This window comes from Penaeus vannamei, chromosome 19, assembly GCF_042767895.1.
Source record: "Penaeus vannamei isolate JL-2024 chromosome 19, ASM4276789v1, whole genome shotgun sequence".
NCBI classification, from domain to species: Eukaryota; Metazoa; Arthropoda; class Malacostraca; order Decapoda; family Penaeidae; genus Penaeus; species Penaeus vannamei.
The window spans coordinates 14585308-14600307 of NC_091567.1; the positions used below are offsets into that span (position 1 = coordinate 14585308).

A 15000-nucleotide genomic window follows, 5' to 3' on the forward strand; every position below is an offset into this window, starting at 1 on the left:
TGTACCCATGTGCTTATATGTGTATGTCTTTTTTTAATTCTTTTTTTGGTGTGTGTTTGTAGAATGAATCATGGCTACATCGCGCCACCTCCCGCCCCCTAGATATTCAGGAAATGTCTAAAAGGGCGTTTTTACTGCGCAAGTGATAGTAACAACAGACACTAAGGCTAGGGTAAGAGGTTGCCAGTTCACATATTTTTTTTTTTTTACATAAACGTTGGGTGACACTATGACCCTGATTTTTTCAAATTATTTTTTCTTTATATTCCAGGCACATTGTGACAAGGTTGTGAAATAGAAATAAGGAGGATTATATAATTTTCTTATTCAGGTTCACTGGATTTGTAATTTTCCGCACTTTATCACGTAAACTCTTCTCCATTATTTCCTAAATTATTTCTATTTCCATTCACATTATCATCTATTTCCTTAAATCATTCGTAGGTCTTTTATCATTCACAGTTCCTATTTCTCTTCTCTTCCTTAATTTTTCACGTTCACTTTTTCTGTTTTTCTTTTTCTTTTTCCTTTCTTTCGTTATTTCTTTTTCTTTCTTTTTTGATATATTTCTCATTTTCGTCCTCATACTTATTACGCATTCCTTATTTTCTTCCTTATTTCCTCTCTGTCCATGCACAGATTACTCATTATTCCACTCACACATTCAGCTGACTTCACCCAACACAGTCTCCAGGGTAACTGAGGGGAAGAGAAAGAGAGAGAGAGCTGGCAAGGGGAGAAGAGGGGGGGGGGGCAGGAGAGGTTGGAGAGGAAGGAAAGAGGGCATGGGGGGAGGAGTGGTAGGGGAGGGGAGGGGATAGTGGGAATAGGGTAGGAAGGGGAAAGGAGGGAGGGGGGAAAGGAGGGAGGGGGGAAAGGAGGGAGGAAGTGGATAGGAAGGCAGGAGAGGGGAGGGGAAGAGAGGAAGTGGAGAGGAAGGTAGGAGAGGGGAGGGGAGGAGAGGAGAAGTTGGGAGAGGGATAGAGGGAGAGGGAGAGGGAGACTAGGGGGAGGGAGAGGAGTGAAGGATCAAGAGGAGAGAGAGCTTGGGAGATGGATAGAGAGAGTGACACTGGGGGGTAAGAAGAGAATGAGGGAGACAGGAGTAAAGGATAGGTGATGTAGACACGCACACAGGCACACAGAAACACAGACAGATAGATAGAGATACAGATGCATAGACTGAGAAAGAGAGAGAGAAGAGATAAAGAGAGAGAGAGAGAGAGAAAGAAAAGAAAGATAGAGAGAGAGAGAGAGAGAGAGAGAGAGAGACAGAGAGAGAGAGAGAGAGAGAGAGAGAGAGAGAGAGAGAGAGAGAGAGACCCAGGGAGGGGGGTGGGGGAGGCAATGTGTCACAACGTGTCCTATGTACGTGGGACTCTAGCATCCTGTGGCTGAATGTCAGATGATGACAGAGTTTTCAGTGTAGTAGTATATATCATGACGCAATGTTGTTTTCGTTGCTAGAATAAGGATAACAATAGTGTTATCATCCCTATTGATCTATTGGTATTGATTTAGGATTATTATCATAAACATTGTTCTTGTTATTGTTGATATCATTATAATCATTACTATTGCTATTATCATTATCATTATCATTATTATTGTTATTATCATTATCATTATCATTATTATTGTTATTATCATTATTCCTATTATTATTACTATTATCATTATCATCATCATTATTGTTATTATCACTATTCCTATTATCATTACTACTATCATTATCATCATCATTATCATCATCTTTCTTATTCTTATCGTTAATATCATTATCATTATCTGTAACATTATTATCATTATCATTAGTATTATCATTATATTATATTATTATTATCATCATCAATATTATCGTATTATTATCATCATTATTATCATTTTTATCATAATTATCATCTGTGTGTGTGTGCTTGTGCGTGCGTGTGTGTGTGTGTGTGTGTGTGTGTGTGTGTGTGTGTGTGTGTGTGTGTGTGTGTGTGTGTGTGTGTGTGTGTGTGTGTGTGTGTGTGTGTGTGTGTGTGTGTGTGTGTGTGTGTGTGTGTGTGTGTGTGAGTGTGTGTGTGTGTGTGTGTGTGTGTGTGTGTGTGTGTGTGTCTGCGTGTATATACATACATATATATTATATATATATATATATATATATATATATATATATATATATATATATATATATATATATACACATAAAATATATACATATATATGTACACACACACACACACACACACACACACACACACACACACACACACACATACACACACGCACACGCATATATATATAAATATAGATACATATATATATATATATATATATATATATATATACATATATATATACATATATATATATATAAATATATATATATATTTATATATATATATATATATATGTATATATATATGTATATATATATATATATATATATATATATATATATACATATATATATATATATATATATATATATATATATATATATATATATATATATATATATATATATATATATATATATATATGCACAAAACACACTGAATGGTATCAGGTCAATAAGAAAGCCTGAAAGAAACAACAGAAATACAGTGCATATCTTACAAACAAAGAATATTTTATCACTAACAAATATAGAGAACAAAATCGGTCATTTGACTTTGCTGAACCTTAACAACACAAATACCCTCTGCTGTGGCCTCTCGTGTAGAAAGTGTCATGGCCGCTCCAGGAGAAGCAACTCGCTCCCACTTTTCATGTATAATGGAATGAAACTATCTCGTGCACCGGCTATTTTTGTGCCTAACAAATCAGACAGAATGGCCTTCTTCTTACAGGCCAGTAGTCTATGGATGAGGGAGGAGCAGCAAGGGATGGTCGAGATATAAAGCGATGAAGACCGACGACCTTCGTTGCAACCGATTTCTCAGACGCGTTCGTTGCGCGTTCGACCTCGCCTTCATTCGTTCATTTTTACGCCTGCACCGCGGACTTTGACTCCCCCTGCCTTGTTTTTTTTAAGATGCGCGCAACACCAGTCACCTTTCACTATCACTTTCGGTTCTATGCTGTAGTTTTGCATGGTTGCAAATTAAGGGTGTGAGGCCGCTATAGGGGATAGATAGTTACTTTTATTGCTATTGTTGCTATTAATGTTACGATTATTGTTAAAAGTATCATTATCATTATCACCATTATCACTTTCAATATCATTATTAGTGTTATCATGGTTATCATTGTTATTGTTAGGGTACCAATATCACAACCTTTTTAGCCAATATGCCATTTAAAAAGATTGCTCTTTCCAAATTAAGACACAAATAAGTCGATATAGCCATGCTTAAGTTATCTATGAGCTATTACTATCACTTTCATTATAAATACCGCCACCTGGATGTCTCCCCCCCCTATGAAAAAACATAATTATAATCCTAAACCCGAATATAAATAGTTGCCCACACACACACACGCACACATAAACACACAAACGAACGTGTACAGAGATTATATGCAGGAGACGCAATTAACGAACAACTTTTTATTCAGTTTATAGAGAGAAATGTTATATGAATCACGAAAAACAATACGTGATGTACAGAGATTAAAAAAGGACTAAACACAATTTATGATACTGATATAGTTATTATTCCTCCAGTCCTATATGTCATTTATCTATAATCAGGCTTCTCATTGTAATCTACCTTCTAAGAAAAAAAGTAAAGAGAGAGAAAAAATAGAAAATAAAACATGGGAATTTGGCAATGATGCTTCCCAGCCAAACGCAAGCCTCTCTTTACACTGATTATCACCCCACTTTTATGTATTTATTCTTTTATTGCCAAGAATCACTCAAAACTTCACAATCCCCTTATATTATGATGGATTTTTTTCGCTTGTTAAATTTTCGACAATGTGACAAGGTTTACTTTCACTAATCATTAGCAATTAAAATAAATCTTTCCTGACTGTTCAAAATTGTTTCACTCTTTTCTCTTTTCTCATTCCGCTTGTCGCACCTTATTCATTCCTCTTGCTAGTGTTATAAGAAGGGCGGTTTCTCACTCATTCTCATTCTCATAAGAAGGGCGGTTTCTCACTCATTCTCATTCTCATAAGAAGGGCGGTTTCTCACTCATTCTCATTCTCATAAGAAGGGCGGTTTCTCACTCATTCTCATTCTCATAAGAAGGGCGGTTTCTCACTCATTCTCATTCTCATAAGAAGGGCGGTTTCTCACTCATTCTCATAAGAAGGGCGGTTTCTCACTCATTCTCATTCTCATAAGAAGGGCGGTTTCTCACTCATTCTCATTCTCATAAGAAGGGCGGTTTCTCACTCGTTCTCATTCTCATAAGAAGGGCGGTTTCTCACTCATTCTCATTCTCATAAGAAGGGCGGTTTCTCACTCGTTCTCATTCTCATAAGAAGGGCGGTTTCTCACTCATTCTCATTCTCATAAGAAGGGCGGTTTCTCACTCATTCTCATAAGAAGGGCGGTTTCTCACTCGTTCTCATTCTCATAAGAAGGGCGGTTTCTCACTCATTCTCATTCTCATAAGAAGGGCGGTTTCTCACTCATTCTCATTCTCATAAGAAGGGCGGTTTCTCACTCATTCTCATTCTCATAAGAAGGGCGGTTTCTCACTCATTCTCATTCTCATAAGAAGGGCGGTTTCTCACTCATTCTCATTCTCATAAGAAGGGCGGTTTCTCACTCATTCTCATTCTCATAAGAAGGGCGGTTTCTCACTCATTCTCATAAGAAGGGCGGTTTCTCACTCATTCTCATTCTCATAAGAAGGGCGGTTTCTCACTCATTCTCATTCTCATAAGAAGGGCGGTTTCTCACTCATTCTCATTCTCATAAGAAGGGCGGTTTCTCACTCATTCTCATTCTCATAAGAAGGGCGGTTTCTCACTCATTCTCATTCTCATAAGAAGGGCGGTTTCTCACTCATTCTCATTCTCATAAGAAGGGCGGTTTCTCACTCATTCTCATTCTCATAAGAAGGGCGGTTTCTCACTCATTCTCATTCTCATAAGAAGGGCGGTTTCTCACTCATTCTCATTCTCATAAGAAGGGCGGTTTCTCACTCATTCTCATTCTCATAAGAAGGGCGGTTTCTCACTCATTCTCATTCTCATAAGAAGGGCGGTTTCTCACTCATTCTCATTCTCATAAGAAGGGCGGTTTCTCACTCATTCTCATTCTCATAAGAAGGGCGGTTTCTCACTCATTCTCATTCTCATAAGAAGGGCGGTTTCTCACTCGTTCTCATTCTCATAAGAAGGGCGGTTTCTCACTCATTCTCATTCTCATAAGAAGGGCGGTTTCTCACTCATTCTCATTCTCATAAGAAGGGCGGTTTCTCACTCATTCTCATTCTCATAAGAAGGGCGGTTTCTCACTCATTCTCATTCTCATAAGAAGGGCGGTTTCTCACTCATTCTCATTCTCATAAGAAGGGCGGTTTCTCACTCATTCTCATTCTCATAAGAAGGGCGGTTTCTCACTCATTCTCATTCTCATAAGAAGGGCGGTTTCTCACTCATTCTCATTCTCATAAGAAGGGCGGTTTCTCACTCATTCTCATAAGAAGGGCGGTTTCTCACTCATTCTCATTCTCATAAGAAGGGCGGTTTCTCACTCATTCTCATTCTCATAAGAAGGGCGGTTTCTCACTCATTCTCATTCTCATAAGAAGGGCGGTTTCTCACTCATTCTCATTCTCATAAGAAGGGCGGTTTCTCACTCGTTCTCATTCTCATAAGAAGGGCGGTTTCTCACTCATTCTCATTCTCATAAGAAGGGCGGTTTCTCACTCATTCTCATTCTCATAAGAAGGGCGGTTTCTCACTCATTCTCATTCTCATAAGAAGGGCGGTTTCTCACTCATTCTCATTCTCATAAGAAGGGCGGTTTCTCACTCGTTCTCATTCTCATAAGAAGGGCGGTTTCTCACTCATTCTCATTCTCATAAGAAGGGCGGTTTCTCACTCATTCTCATTCTCATAAGAAGGGCGGTTTCTCACTCATTCTCATTCTCATAAGAAGGGCGGTTTCTCACTCGTTCTCATTCTCATAAGAAGGGCGGTTTCTCACTCATTCTCATTCTCATAAGAAGGGCGGTTTCTCACTCATTCTCATAAGAAGGGCGGTTTCTCACTCATTCTCATTCTCATAAGAAGGGCGGTTTCTCACTCATTCTCATTCTCATAAGAAGGGCGGTTTCTCACTCATTCTCATTCTCATAAGAAGGGCGGTTTCTCACTCATTCTCATTCTCATAAGAAGGGCGGTTTCTCACTCATTCTCATTCTCATAAGAAGGGCGGTTTCTCACTCATTCTCATTCTCATAAGAAGGGCGGTTTCTCACTCATTCTCATTCTCATAAGAAGGGCGGTTTCTCACTCATTCTCATTCTCATAAGAAGGGCGGTTTCTCACTCATTCTCATTCTCATAAGAAGGGCGGTTTCTCACTCATTCTCATTCTCATAAGAAGGGCGGTTTCTCACTCATTCTCATTCTCATAAGAAGGGCGGTTTCTCACTCATTCTCATTCTCATAAGAAGGGCGGTTTCTCACTCATTCTCATTCTCATAAGAAGGGCGGTTTCTCACTCATTCTCATTCTCATAAGAAGGGCGGTTTCTCACTCATTCTCATTCTCATAAGAAGGGCGGTTTCTCACTCATTCTCATTCTCATAAGAAGGGCGGTTTCTCACTCATTCTCATTCTCATAAGAAGGGCGGTTTCTCACTCATTCTCATTCTCATAAGAAGGGCGGTTTCTCACTCATTCTCATTCTCATAAGAAGGGCGGTTTCTCACTCATTCTCATTCTCATAAGAAGGGCGGTTTCTCACTCATTCTCATTCTCATAAGAAGGGCGGTTTCTCACTCATTCTCATTCTCATAAGAAGGGCGGTTTCTCACTCATTCTCATTCTCATAAGAAGGGCGGTTTCTCACTCGTTCTCATTCTCATAAGAAGGGCGGTTTCTCACTCATTCTCATTCTCATAAGAAGGGCGGTTTCTCACTCATTCTCATTCTCATAAGAAGGGCGGTTTCTCACTCATTCTCATTCTCATAAGAAGGGCGGTTTCTCACTCATTCTCATTCTCATAAGAAGGGCGGTTTCTCACTCATTCTCATTCTCATAAGAAGGGCGGTTTCTCACTCATTCTCATTCTCATAAGAAGGGCGGTTTCTCACTCATTCTCATTCTCATAAGAAGGGCGGTTTCTCACTCGTTCTCATTCTCATAAGAAGGGCGGTTTCTCACTCATTCTCATTCTCATAAGAAGGGCGGTTTCTCACTCATTCTCATTCTCATAAGAAGGGCGGTTTCTCACTCATTCTCATTCTCATAAGAAGGGCGGTTTCTCACTCATTCTCATTCTCATAAGAAGGGCGGTTTCTCACTCATTCTCATTCTCATAAGAAGGGCGGTTTCTCACTCATTCTCATTCTCATAAGAAGGGCGGTTTCTCACTCGTTCTCATTCTCATAAGAAGGGCGGTTTCTCACTCATTCTCATTCTCATAAGAAGGGCGGTTTCTCACTCATTCTCATAAGAAGGGCGGTTTCTCACTCATTCTCATTCTCATAAGAAGGGCGGTTTCTCACTCATTCTCATTCTCATAAGAAGGGCGGTTTCTCACTCATTCTCATTCTCATAAGAAGGGCGGTTTCTCACTCATTCTCATTCTCATAAGAAGGGCGGTTTCTCACTCATTCTCATTCTCATAAGAAGGGCGGTTTCTCACTCATTCTCATTCTCATAAGAAGGGCGGTTTCTCACTCGTTCTCATTCTCATAAGAAGGGCGGTTTCTCACTCATTCTCATTCTCATAAGAAGGGCGGTTTCTCACTCATTCTCATAAGAAGGGCGGTTTCTCACTCATTCTCATTCTCATAAGAAGGGCGGTTTCTCACTCATTCTCATTCTCATAAGAAGGGCGGTTTCTCACTCATTCTCATTCTCATAAGAAGGGCGGTTTCTCACTCATTCTCATTCTCATAAGAAGGGCGGTTTCTCACTCATTCTCATTCTCATAAGAAGGGCGGTTTCTCACTCATTCTCATTCTCATAAGAAGGGCGGTTTCTCACTCATTCTCATTCTCATAAGAAGGGCGGTTTCTCACTCATTCTCATTCTCATAAGAAGGGCGGTTTCTCACTCATTCTCATTCTCATAAGAAGGGCGGTTTCTCACTCATTCTCATTCTCATAAGAAGGGCGGTTTCTCACTCATTCTCATTCTCATAAGAAGGGCGGTTTCTCACTCATTCTCATTCTCATAAGAAGGGCGGTTTCTCACTCATTCTCATTCTCATAAGAAGGGCGGTTTCTCACTCATTCTCATTCTCATAAGAAGGGCGGTTTCTCACTCATTCTCATTCTCATAAGAAGGGCGGTTTCTCACTCATTCTCATTCTCATAAGAAGGGCGGTTTCTCACTCATTCTCATTCTCATAAGAAGGGCGGTTTCTCACTCATTCTCATTCTCATAAGAAGGGCGGTTTCTCACTCATTCTCATTCTCATAAGAAGGGCGGTTTCTCACTCATTCTCATTCTCATAAGAAGGGCGGTTTCTCACTCATTCTCATAAGAAGGGCGGTTTCTCACTCATTCTCATTCTCATAAGAAGGGCGGTTTCTCACTCATTCTCATAAGAAGGGCGGTTTCTCACTCATTCTCATTCTCATAAGAAGGGCGGTTTCTCACTCATTCTCATTCTCATAAGAAGGGCGGTTTCTCACTCATTCTCATTCTCATAAGAAGGGCGGTTTCTCACTCATTCTCATTCTCATAAGAAGGGCGGTTTCTCACTCATTCTCATTCTCATAAGAAGGGCGGTTTCTCACTCATTCTCATTCTCATAAGAAGGGCGGTTTCTCACTCATTCTCATTCTCATAAGAAGGGCGGTTTCTCACTCATTCTCATTCTCATAAGAAGGGCGGTTTCTCACTCATTCTCATTCTCATAAGAAGGGCGGTTTCTCACTCATTCTCATAAGAAGGGCGGTTTCTCTCTCATTCTCATTCTCATAAGAAGGGCGGTTTCTCATTCATTCTCATAAGAAGGGCGGTTTCTCACTCATTCTCATTCTCATAAGAAGGGCGGTTTCTCACTCATTCTCATTCTCATAAGAAGGGCGGTTTCTCACTCATTCTCATTCTCATAAGAAGGGCGGTTTCTCACTCATTCTCATTCTCATAAGAAGGGCGGTTTCTCACTCATTCTCATTCTCATAAGAAGGGCGGTTTCTCACTCATTCTCATTCTCATAAGAAGGGCGGTTTCTCACTCATTCTCATAAGAAGGGCGGTTTCTCACTCATTCTCATTCTCATAAGAAGGGCGGTTTCTCACTCATTCTCATAAGAAGGGCGGTTTCTCACTCATTCTCATTCTCATAAGAAGGGCGGTTTCTCATTCATTCTCATAAGAAGGGCGGTTTCTCACTCATTCTCATTCTCATAAGAAGGGCGGTTTCTCATTCATTCTCATAAGAAGGGCGGTTTCTCATTCATTCTCATAAGAAGGGCGGTTTCTCACTCATTCTCATTCTCATAAGAAGGGCGGTTTCTCACTCATTCTCATTCTCATAAGAAGGGCGGTTTCTCACTCATTCTCATTCTCATAAGAAGGGCGGTTTCTCACTCATTCTCATTCTCATAAGAAGGGCGGTTTCTCACTCATTCTCATTCTCATAAGAAGGGCGGTTTCTCACTCATTCTCATTCTCATAAGAAGGGCGGTTTCTCACTCATTCTCATTCTCATAAGAAGGGCGGTTTCTCACTCATTCTCATAAGAAGGGAGGTTTCTCACTCATTCTCATAAGAAGGGCGGTTTCTCACTCATTCTCATAAGAAGGGCGGTTTCTCACTCATTCTCATAAGAAGGGCGGTTTCTCACTCATTCTCATAAGAAGGGCGGTTTCTCACTCATTCTCATTCTCATAAGAAGGGCGGTTTCTCACTCATTCTCATAAGAAGGGCGGTTTCTCACTCATTCTCATAAGAAGGGCGGTTTCTCACTCATTCTCATTCTCATAAGAAGGGCGGTTTCTCACTCATTCTCATAAGAAGGGCGGTTTCTCACTCATTCTCATTCTCATAAGAAGGGCGGTTTCTCACTCATTCTCATTCTCATAAGAAGGGCGGTTTCTCACTCATTCTCATAAGAAGGGCGGTTTCTCACTCATTCTCATTCTCATAAGAAGGGCGGTTTCTCACTCATTCTCATTCTCATAAGAAGGGCGGTTTCTCACTCATTCTCATTCTCATAAGAAGGGCGGTTTCTCACTCATTCTCATAAGAAGGGCGGTTTCTCACTCATTCTCATTCTCATAAGAAGGGCGGTTTCTCACTCATTCTCATAAGAAGGGCGGTTTCTCACTCATTCTCATTCTCATAAGAAGGGCGGTTTCTCACTCATTCTCATTCTCATAAGAAGGGCGGTTTCTCACTCATTCTCATTCTCATAAGAAGGGCGGTTTCTCACTCATTCTCATTCTCATAAGAAGGGCGGTTTCTCACTCATTCTCATAAGAAGGGCGGTTTCTCACTCATTCTCATAAGAAGGGCGGTTTCTCACTCATTCTCATAAGAAGGGCGGTTTCTCACTCATTCTCATTCTCATAAGAAGGGCGGTTTCTCACTCATTCTCATTCTCATAAGAAGGGCGGTTTCTCACTCATTCTCATAAGAAGGGCGGTTTCTCACTCATTCTCATTCTCATAAGAAGGGCGGTTTCTCACTCATTCTCATAAGAAGGGCGGTTTCTCACTCATTCTCATTCTCATAAGAAGGGCGGTTTCTCACTCATTCTCATAAGAAGGGCGGTTTCTCACTCATTCTCATTCTCATAAGAAGGGCGGTTTCTCACTCATTCTCATTCTCATAAGAAGGGCGGTTTCTCACTCATTCTCATAAGAAGGGCGGTTTCTCACTCATTCTCATTCTCATAAGAAGGGAGGTTTCTCACTCATTCTCATAAGAAGGGCGGTTTCTCACTCATTCTCATAAGAAGGGCGGTTTCTCACTCATTCTCATAAGAAGGGAGGTTTCTCACTCATTCTCATAAGAAGGGCGGTTTCTCACTCATTCTCATAAGAAGGGCGGTTTCTCACTCATTCTCATAAGAAGGGCGGTTTCTCACTCATTCTCATAAGAAGGGCGGTTTCTCACTCATTCTCATAAGAAGGGCGGTTTCTCACTCATTCTCATAAGAAGGGCGGTTTCTCACTCATTCTCATTCTCATAAGAAGGGCGGTTTCTCACTCATTCTCATAAGAAGGGCGGTTTCTCACTCATTCTCATTCTCATAAGAAGGGCGGTTTCTCACTCATTCTCATTCTCATAAGAAGGGCGGTTTCTCACTCATTCTCATAAGAAGGGCGGTTTCTCACTCATTCTCATTCTCATAAGAAGGGCGGTTTCTCACTCATTCTCATAAGAAGGGCGGTTTCTCACTCATTCTCATTCTCATAAGAAGGGCGGTTTCTCACTCATTCTCATTCTCATAAGAAGGGCGGTTTCTCACTCATTCTCATAAGAAGGGCGGTTTCTCACTCATTCTCATAAGAAGGGCGGTTTCTCACTCATTCTCATAAGAAGGGCGGTTTCTCACTCATTCTCATAAGAAGGGCGGTTTCTCACTCATTCTCATAAGAAGGGCGGTTTCTCACTCATTCTCATAAGAAGGGCGGTTTCTCACTCATTCTCATAAGAAGGGCGGTTTCTCACTCATTCTCATAAGAAGGGCGGTTTCTCACTCATTCTCATAAGAAGGGCGGTTTCTCACTCATTCTCATTCTCATAAGAAGGGCGGTTTCTCACTCATTCTCATTCTCATAAGAAGGGCGGTTTCTCACTCATTCTCATTCTCATAAGAAGGGCGGTTTCTCACTCATTCTCATAAGAAGGGCGGTTTCTCACTCATTCTCATAAGAAGGGCGGTTTCTCACTCATTCTCATAAGAAGGGCGGTTTCTCACTCATTCTCATAAGAAGGGCGGTTTCTCACTCATTCTCATAAGAAGGGCGGTTTCTCACTCATTCTCATAAGAAGGGCGGTTTCTCACTCATTCTCATAAGAAGGGCGGTTTCTCACTCATTCTCATAAGAAGGGCGGTTTCTCACTCATTCTCATTCTCATAAGAAGGGCGGTTTCTCACTCATTCTCATAAGAAGGGCGGTTTCTCACTCATTCTCATAAGAAGGGCGGTTTCTCACTCATTCTCATAAGAAGGGCGGTTTCTCACTCATTCTCATAAGAAGGGCGGTTTCTCACTCATTCTCATTCTCATAAGAAGGGCGGTTTCTCACTCATTCTCATAAGAAGGGCGGTTTCTCACTCATTCTCATAAGAAGGGCGGTTTCTCACTCATTCTCATTCTCATAAGAAGGGCGGTTTCTCACTCATTCTCATTCTCATAAGAAGGGCGGTTTCTCACTCATTCTCATAAGAAGGGCGGTTTCTCACTCATTCTCATAAGAAGGGCGGTTTCTCACTCATTCTCATTCTCATAAGAAGGGCGGTTTCTCACTCATTCTCATAAGAAGGGCGGTTTCTCACTCATTCTCATAAGAAGGGCGGTTTCTCACTCATTCTCATAAGAAGGGCGGTTTCTCACTCATTCTCATAAGAAGGGCGGTTTCTCACTCATTCTCATAAGAAGGGCGGTTTCTCACTCATTCTCATAAGAAGGGCGGTTTCTCACTCATTCTCATAAGAAGGGCGGTTTCTCACTCATTCTCATAAGAAGGGCGGTTTCTCACTCATTCTCATAAGAAGGGCGGTTTCTCACTCATTCTCATAAGAAGGGCGGTTTCTCACTCATTCTCATTCTCATAAGAAGGGCGGTTTCTCACTCATTCTCATTCTCATAAGAAGGGCGGTTTCTCACTCATTCTCATAAGAAGGGCGGTTTCTCACTCATTCTCATAAGAAGGGCGGTTTCTCACTCATTCTCATAAGAAGGGCGGTTTCTCACTCATTCTCATAAGAAGGGCGGTTTCTCACTCATTCTCATTCTCATAAGAAGGGCGGTTTCTCACTCATTCTCATTCTCATAAGAAGGGCGGTTTCTCACTCATTCTCATAAGAAGGGCGGTTTCTCACTCATTCTCATAAGAAGGGCGGTTTCTCACTCATTCTCATAAGAAGGGCGGTTTCTCACTCATTCTCATAAGAAGGGCGGTTTCTCACTCATTCTCATAAGAAGGGCGGTTTCTCACTCATTCTCATAAGAAGGGCGGTTTCTCACTCATTCTCATAAGAAGGGCGGTTTCTCACTCATTCTCATAAGAAGGGCGGTTTCTCACTCATTCTCATAAGAAGGGCGGTTTCTCACTCATTCTCATTCTCATAAGAAGGGCGGTTTCTCACTCATTCTCATAAGAAGGGCGGTTTCTCACTCATTCTCATAAGAAGGGCGGTTTCTCACTCATTCTCATAAGAAGGGCGGTTTCTCACTCATTCTCATTCTCATAAGAAGGGCGGTTTCTCACTCATTCTCATAAGAAGGGCGGTTTCTCACTCATTCTCATAAGAAGGGCGGTTTCTCACTCATTCTCATAAGAAGGGCGGTTTCTCACTCATTCTCATAAGAAGGGCGGTTTCTCACTCATTCTCATTCTCATAAGAAGGGCGGTTTCTCACTCATTCTCATAAGAAGGGCGGTTTCTCACTCATTCTCATAAGAAGGGCGGTTTCTCACTCATTCTCATTCTCATAAGAAGGGCGGTTTCTCACTCATTCTCATTCTCATAAGAAGGGCGGTTTCTCACTCATTCTCATAAGAAGGGCGGTTTCTCACTCATTCTCATTCTCATAAGAAGGGCGGTTTCTCACTCATTCTCATAAGAAGGGCGGTTTCTCACTCATTCTCATTCTCATAAGAAGGGCGGTTTCTCACTCATTCTCATTCTCATAAGAAGGGCGGTTTCTCACTCATTCTCATTCTCATAAGAAGGGCGGTTTCTCACTCATTCTCATTCTCATAAGAAGGGCGGTTTCTCACTCATTCTCATAAGAAGGGCGGTTTCTCACTCATTCTCATTCTCATAAGAAGGGCGGTTTCTCACTCATTCTCATTCTCATAAGAAGGGCGGTTTCTCACTCATTCTCATAAGAAGGGCGGTTTCTCACTCATTCTCATTCTCATAAGAAGGGCGGTTTCTCACTCATTCTCATTCTCATAAGAAGGGCGGTTTCTCACTCATTCTCATAAGAAGGGCGGTTTCTCACTCATTCTCATAAGAAGGGCGGTTTCTCACTCATTCTCATTCTCATAAGAAGGGCGGTTTCTCACTCATTCTCATAAGAAGGGCGGTTTCTCACTCATTCTCATTCTCATAAGAAGGGCGGTTTCTCACTCATTCTCATAAGAAGGGCGGTTTCTCACTCATTCTCATAAGAAGGGCGGTTTCTCACTCATTCTCATTCTCATAAGAAGGGCGGTTTCTCACTCATTCTCATTCTCATAAGAAGGGCGGTTTCTCACTCATTCTCATAAGAAGGGCGGTTTCTCACTCATTCTCATAAGAAGGGCGGTTTCTCACTCATTCTCATTCTCATAAGAAGGGCGGTTTCTCACTCATTCTCATAAGAAGGGCGGTTTCTCACTCATTCTCATAAGAAGGGCGGTTTCTCACTCATTCTCATTCTCATAAGAAGGGCGGTTTCTCACTCATTCTCATAAGAAGGGCGGTTTCTCACTCATTCTCATTCTCATAAGAAGGGCGGTTTCTCACTCATTCTCATAAGAAGGGCGGTTTCTCACTCATTCTCATAAGAAGGGCGGTTTCTCACTCATTCTCATTCTCATAAGAAGGGCGGTTTCTCACTCATTCTCATTCTCATAAGAAGGGCGGTTTCTCACTCATTCTCATTCTCATAAGAAGGGCGGTTTCTCACTCATTCTCATAAGAAGGGCGGTTTCTCACTCATTCTCATAAGAAGGGCGGTTTCTCACTCATTCTCA

At 41.4% G+C, this 15000-nt stretch overlaps 1 protein-coding gene across 1 annotated transcript in view; it reads right to left on the bottom strand.

The window, feature by feature from the left end:
• LOC113830111 (uncharacterized) overlaps positions 1-738 on the bottom strand; it is a 22057-nt gene extending 21319 nt beyond the window's left edge. Inside the window, exon 1 of the mRNA XM_070133955.1 lies at positions 661-738. The gene's annotated coding sequence lies outside the window, so the exon portion shown is untranslated. The remainder of the gene's footprint in view (positions 1-660) is intronic.
• Positions 739-15000: the final 14262 nt, after the last annotated feature.